The following is a 7507-nucleotide window of genomic DNA, read 5'->3' as shown; positions in this document are numbered from 1 at the left end:
GAGGCATTTTTCCATGATTTTTTGTGTACAAAACCCATTTCAACACATTTCCAAAACCCCGTTCTTCTTATAACCCGAGAGACACATTTATTTGCCGAAAACTCAATTTTTAAAACATCAAGGCTCCAGTCCTTTTCACAAATCTACTAATATCTTCGAGTACCAACTCCGACTTACGATTCACAAATACCGAACAACATCAACAACACCCAACAATCACTCACATGATTCCAACAAGAAAATTTACAGCGATTCGTCACTTCATCATTACTCAAAACATTAATAGTACACACAATTCATCAACTATGCAACGAATATCAATCATCAAATTCACACTCTGGAGGCAAGTCGCATATATCTTTAGGAAAACACCATGAACTACACATCTTCGGAATTTCACTAGCTGTCACATTGCTTGCTACTACCAAGAAGCAACCATAACAATATCTAACTGTTCTTCCTCAAAGACATCCCAACTTGATCGGCAGACTAGAATCATGAATTCGTACCCTTGTCAGGCTCGAGACACAACACAACCCCAACAACACTTGCACTCATGTCATCAAAATCACCCTGAACCAACTCTTCACATCAGAACATCCTAGAGAAGCAAAAACTTCTCCCCCACTCGTTTCAACCCCCCCTCTGCAAACAAGTGGTTAGGAAAACAAGCAAGCACCGACCTGCTCTGATACCACTAATGTAACACTCTTCTAAACCCTAAGAAATTTACGCGAATAAATAGTATATATTCGATCACAATCACCAACAAGGGCATCACATCGTCATGTAAAACATCATAATAAGACATCCTTCTCCACAACACGGGTTCGCGAAAATTGAAAACAATTATCTCATTAAAAATACCATTAATAACTTCAAACATTGCAACAAAAATTATAATATGAAAAAAATCTGTGTTTAATACTTCAAATAAAATATCATCACACTTCATAACTCATAAGCCATGTTTAGGAACATCTTAAAACAAAATAAGGTATCTCAACACATCATGCCAACAAATAACGTATAGTTCACAATCAAACAATCCCAAGAACCCCGATGTTACATATCAGAGTAATACCCTTTTTATTGAAATAAAGAAACTAAAAGACTCCATAAAGCTATCCTCGAGCTTCTACGTCTATTCTTGATCACCTGCACGTTACCCATGTAGAGGTAACATTCAAATAGGATGGGTGAGAAATCATAATCATTAAAAAATATGTAAGGAATAAATATAGTAAGTACAATAATATCCTCATGCAATTCACATATCATCATATATCACATATAATATTAATATCATCTCAATTACCTCATCATTATATTAATAGATCGTTCATCACAAATAACACAACGTTCATTTCACAACACAAACACAATATCATCTAAATTACAACTTCATCAATCAGTCATTCATCTCATCAAAAATACAATGTCACATAGGATGGAATGTATCGACATAGACTCATGCATGTGGTACTGTTGCACCCCAAAATTTGCCCTCTTTCACTATGATATAAGTTATGGACGCCGTTTATTTCGTCGTTCGAAAATTGAAGAAAAATAATAAGGAGTTTCTTATACATGGTGTCTACGATAGTTAATTCAACTGAACTTCATTGGATTTCATGTGGAGAAGTTCTTATGTGCATCAATTCTTACCTTCCCCAAAAATTCCTCAAAGCATTATTGTTACGGTGGATTGAAATACCAATGCGAGTCATGACATGAGAGATGAACTTGTAGATTCATTGTGATCAAAGAAGTTTTTATTCTCATCATTGTAACTCATTACTTGCAATATAAATTAACTTGGATCTAAGATGGCGTACAAGGTTTTAACTCACATTCTTGCGCAAGTATGGAGTATAAAGTTGTGTCGATTCAAGGACTACTTAATGACATGAATTTAGGTTTGTGTTCAAGATTAATCGGTTTGTTCTTAATCGTATGATTTGTCAAGAATTAATTCGAGCTTGCTAAAAGGGAAGGTTCATTCATATGGTTTTTGAGCACACAAATTTCAAGATTCAAGTCATTATTTCAAAGTTTTGTTGTGTTGGCAAACGTGTTGTTGGATTCACGCCGTGACTAGGGACGGTATGTAAGACATTTGTCGAAGCGGTTTGGGACTTCAAATTCATTTTAAAAGAAAAGATTGTTTTGAATAATCGAGGGATTTTGTTCATTGAAGTTACGAGTCTGCAAGGTTACAAAGCATTGCAAGTCCATACAATTCATGACAATAAAAAAATTCTCAAAGAGTGTATACATTCCAGAATCCAAATTACATACACTCCCAATCATGAATTTAGTATCGAAAAAAAACAAGTTCTGAAGCAATGAAACAAAATCACAAAATCACAAATTTTGCTCTCAAATCCATATATTACAAAATCAGTCAGAAGTTCATGGATACTTTCGAAACAATTCTCCAACCGCACCATATCAACTCCCAAAAGAACTGATTCCTGCTGCACATAATAAAAACCGAACCGCATCAGTAAATAAACCAGTTTGGGACTGCTACTTCAAGTTGACAAAAAACGGCACAAAACCAAATGGTATAACAGAAAAGGAGGGGATTCGGATCCATTCATCAACAAAAAACTCAGAGAATCAAATTGAGAAAAGAAAAAGGTAACAGAAAATTGGAAAGAAAACTCAAAACCGAGAACGTAACAAACCTGTAACCAACTCCTCTCTCTCTGCAATTCACTCGGGATTCATCTCTCTCTCTCCTGAAATCTTCTTCAATCTTCATCTGTAACAAACTCTGAATCATCATCTTCACTTCGGAAATCCTGCACACGCTCCTTCAAACTTCAACTTCATCTTCATCACTTTCTGCAATTCACAAGAACCTCTTCAACCTTCTTCAATAACCTTCACGAATTCATCTTTGCACCTTATCACCTTCATCAATGTAAATAACAAGAAAAACTCAGAATCGTTCAACACGCGCTTCAACAATCATCATCACCGAATCCGCAAACATCATCATCAATCATCAATAATCTTCAACGCTTTCCTCAATCTTTCTCTCTCGATTCACCACCAAATTCACGATTCAATTCTTCACTCTCGAGATTCTGCAGAAACATCGCAACAACAATTCAACTTCAACGCTCACGCAATCCTCACAATATCACGCAAGTTCAACAACAAACTCCATTCACGCAATCGTAGGGAAACGTAAAAACAAGAAATGGAGATCGAAGAAGAAGATTCAGAAGATGCAATATCTGACTTCTTACCGTCGGATTTGTGAGCGAAGGCACCTCAGACTGGTCTCCGGTCGCAAGATGAGATGAGAGATGATCGGAGGGAAGAATCTCGCCGTAGGAAGCTTACAGCGCCATCGAGAGATGAGAGGCGGTGAGAGAAGAGCTTGTGATTGACTCGCGAAGGCGGAGGAAGGGTCTTCACCGGTAAGTATCGGCCGTCGTTCGAGAGAAGGAGGGAGGCGAGTCTGAGCTTCAAACGAGTTCCAATTCATGTAAACCTTTAACCCTAAATCCATTTTCTTTTGTTAATTCAATTGATTGTAAGTGTTAATGTGATTAATGGTGATTAATTTGAGCTTAAGGAATAAATCTGAGAATGATGAATTGATTCAAAGTCTGATTTGGACCCATGACTGTGGGCCATGAAAATGTTGCGCCTCACCTCTCTTAAGCCCACATCACCACTGTTTTTGGCATAAAACCATTAAAAATGACCAAAAACAGGTTGTTTGGATCACCAGCCTGGGCCTTGCGCCCTGTGTTCTATTTACACCGTATTTTCAACATTAAACCTCCCTGACTCATTTAATTTTGTGTTAGAATTTAGATTTCTTTCCTAGTTTTTTTCCTACTTTTAAGTGATAAAAAGGATATAAAAGTCAATTACATTTGTTAAACTTTTGCATGATAAAAAATATAATAAAAAACATGTTCTCTAGTTAGAATTTGATATTCTTGTACATAGTCTTGTTCTATTATTCTTAGATGAAAATGTCATAAAAACAATTTAATCTTGTTAGATTTTATTTTAGAATTTACTTAGAATTTAATTTCTATTATTTTCTATGGTGGGTGCATGCTTCCTTGTTATTACTGATTTGGTTGTTGAGATGTGCGAGGTACTTCGAAAGAGCCTTTGATTGCGATTCGATTGCTCCGTGTTCCACTTTATTTGTGGGACACGAATTCGCTTCTGGTGCGATTGATTTGCATCGTGTTCCACTTTATTTGTGGGACACAAACTTATTCCCGATGCGATTCATCCGATCTCTCATTCATTGAGAAGTATATTCTTGTCTTGTCTGGCTGGTGTTCTCTTGCAGGTTGCTCATGTGGTTATGCTCGACGTGTACCACATGTCGCTCGTGATTTATTTTCACGACGACGCTTTCTGACTTGCTTTGCTTGATGATGGCTTACGCGAAGTATTCCGGACTTCTCTGCTTACGCTTGCTAGCTCATTGCGAATTTGCTATCCGTTCGGTATTGTCTCCTTGTCCCTTTTATCGCTTTCTCGCATCATCCTTTAACATGAGAAGTAGGACTTAGACATGCATCTGGCTAAGTCCTCGAAAGAGGCTCTGTTTTTGTTGGTGTGTTTACATTTGTGCTTTGCGGCAGGGAGTCACGGTGTAATAAGTCCTATATGGCACTCCGTTAAGTCCTCATGGAAGGCATGTGGAAAGGGTTAGCAATCAACCCCCGCCCAGTCTCATCGAGTCCGTTTGGTATGCGCACGCTACGTGTTGCTTGCTTCCGAACCAGCACAAGATCTTGTTATCGAGTATGTCAGGAAAAGGGTTCATGCAACCGGACCCCCGCATTTCCTATAGCTCGCGTTGCTCGACGTTGATGCTCGGTGTACGCACGCACCGTCTTCCTTTCCGATCCGTGATGGCTTGGTTGCTGAGAGGGATCCGCTCCTCTTGTCTATGGCCCGATCATTTTCGCGAGGTCTAATGCTTGGTTGACTTGGGTTGAGTTGCTCCCCTTGGCTATGGCGGGACCGCTTTTCTACCACTCGGCCAGTGCTGTTGGTTTTGTTTGCTTTACCAGCGGAGCTAGTTTGTGTGATATTATTGTTTGCTTTCGCCTTTTTCCCCATAGGTTGTTAGCTTAGCTTAGACTTGTACCCTTTGTATGATAACATTAGGTAGCAAGCTTTCCCCCTTAGCTTAGATTTTCCTCATGCATTCTTTAAAACACAAACCACACTCTTTGATTTTCTTTTCTTAAGAACTTGTTATTTCCACTCCATTCCCAAGTATAAGTCTCCAAAGGTCGAGCAGCGGAGTGTGAATGTAACTCGTTCACCTAAAAAACACAAAACAAACAGAAACTAGTTAACCGAGCTACGGTACCTCTGATTCCTCAAAAAGGATACGTAGGCAGCAGGGTAGGGCCCGTGCGAGCACAATCCTTTCTTTTCCCTACATTCTGCATTCATTTTAGTCCAGATTAGTGTAAATTTGTTACACACCCATAGTTTTAGACACGAGCGTGGATACCATCGAGTACGATGGGCGCGAGGGGTGCTAATACCTTCCCCTCACGTAACCGACTCCGTTACCCTTTTTCTCTGGTCGTGAGACCGTTGTTTTGTTTTGTGGTTTGCTAGCATTCCCTTCCTTTTTAGGATAAATATGTTAGTGGTGACTCTGTTAATTTTCGCGGTAGCGTCAGCTGGCGACTCTACTGGGGACGTCTCGACCTATTGCGGGTCCGGACTTAGCGAGTCGATCCTAGCGCTTGTGTGTTTACCTTTGGGTGTTTTATTGCTTTGCATATTTACCTGTTTGCATTGCATTCTATGTGCGCTTTTACTTTTCTGCATCATATTCTGGACTGGCTGGATCTTTGTCTGTTGGGTGGGAGTTTCAAGAGGTAAAAGACCCAATACCCAGGTCATGAGTGATACCATAGGAACTAGGACTAGAGTGGCCGTGACGGACAGAAGGCGTATGCCTGATTGATCTGATCACGTATCCACAGGCAGAGCTTGGTGGAATGAGGCAATATCGTATGATAACGCCTACATTCGATCCTCTGTTGGCTTTTGGACCTACCTTGGCCTAGATTTACCCGTGAGTGGGGCGGGAATCAATCATTGCTTAACAGGTACATTGTTGGTGACCGCTGTTCTTGTTCGTGGGTTACCGCTGTTCTTGTTCGAGGGTTACCGTTGTTCTTGTTCGAGGGTTATCGCTGTTCTTGTTCGAGGGTTACTTTGGTTTTTGTTCGAGGGTTACTTTGGTTCTTGTTCGAGGGTGACTATGGTTCTATTTCTATTGATTATGGCCCGTGATCTACGGGGAGTTCCGAATTGGTGCCGAACCTTTGAACCTGTGCCGTGTGATTTCTCGGTATCCCAGATATATCCAATATGGTGGTTCCCACCACCTTGCATCATTTGCATATTTACTTATCCAAAAAAATGATGTACAAAAAATAACTAGCATACATGTTCCTTCCATTTCAAAGGAGTCATATCTTTAAGCCTCGTGTCGAGCTTTTCCATCTCTTATTTGCTAAAAAAATTCAAAACACGAGGATTCCTTGGAAATCGAATGAATATGGCATTGCATTAATATAATGCATCTCATACATCTCATGCATAACAGGTGTTCAAGATCAAGGGTCTCTTATTCAGATTTGGTACTTTCTCCAGACTCACAGACTTGGTTTGTCACTGTTGTATGCTCCAAGATCATTCATGAAACAACTTTGTGGGGTGACCAAGAAGAAAGCTCAGTTGGGGTTCTTTTTGAAGACTTGTCTTATGCTCATTTGTTTCCATGCTTGCTTTATTTGCAACTGGTTAAGCTCCATACTGTATTGATGTCTACAGATTCTATGCTTGATGACGATGACACTAGGTGTGAGTTCTATTCTGGGGCACCTGGTCGTGATGTTGTATCTGCAAGTCTTTGAAGTTGCTTGGGGCTCCCGCACGAGGGATAAGCAAGACATTGTCTATCTTGAGCATTGCACCATTCGCATTGCTCGAATCCCTAAAGCACTGACAAATTCCGTGTGACTTCGCCGGAATCTTCCGCCAGATAGTAATCAAAAGTGTTATGCATGGACACACCTCTCATTCTCAAGGTTTTGCTTCATATCCTGGGTCACCTCCTCCTGGAGTTTCCTTTTCAGTAGCCTTCGCTTGTCAACCGAGAACGGAAAGAGTAAGAGAAACAAGCTGATGAGAATCCTAACGCATTATGTTCATTTGTTTCCATGCTAGTTGGAATTTCAGTTGGTTAAGATTCATGCTTTAGTTCTTCCTCACCACATACTGCTTTCCTGATTTTGATGACAATAGTCGGTGTGTTCCAATCTAAGGGCACCTGATCATAATGTCAAGCCTTACAAGATGTTGAAGTACAAAGATTCTAGGACTTCCTCGATGCAGAAATGTTTGAGTTTATTCATAATGGTTCCTACTGGTCAATCCCATTTCATATGCCGCAAGTAGTGTAACACCCTTCTAAACC

The 7507-nt window shown here is 39.9% G+C and overlaps 1 long non-coding RNA gene across 2 annotated transcripts; it reads right to left on the bottom strand.

Moving 5' to 3' along the window:
• Positions 1 to 1469: 1469 nt before the first annotated feature.
• Positions 1470 to 3584, bottom strand: LOC131595041 (uncharacterized). 2 transcript variants are annotated; one of them, XR_009281694.1, is made up of 3 exons: positions 3264 to 3584; positions 2694 to 3098; positions 1470 to 2480 (listed from the first exon to the last, which is right to left on the bottom strand). It is a non-coding gene; the product is annotated as an uncharacterized LOC131595041 (long non-coding RNA). The 2 variants fall into 2 exon arrangements; XR_009281695.1 differs by having other exon boundaries at positions 1470 to 2477.
• Between the last annotated feature and the right edge of the window lie 3923 nt (positions 3585 to 7507).

The sequence above is a fragment of the Vicia villosa genome, linkage group LG4, assembly GCF_029867415.1.
Source record: "Vicia villosa cultivar HV-30 ecotype Madison, WI linkage group LG4, Vvil1.0, whole genome shotgun sequence".
Lineage (NCBI taxonomy): Eukaryota > Viridiplantae > Streptophyta > Magnoliopsida > Fabales > Fabaceae > Vicia > Vicia villosa.
This window is presented reverse-complemented; position numbering and strand designations above follow the sequence as displayed.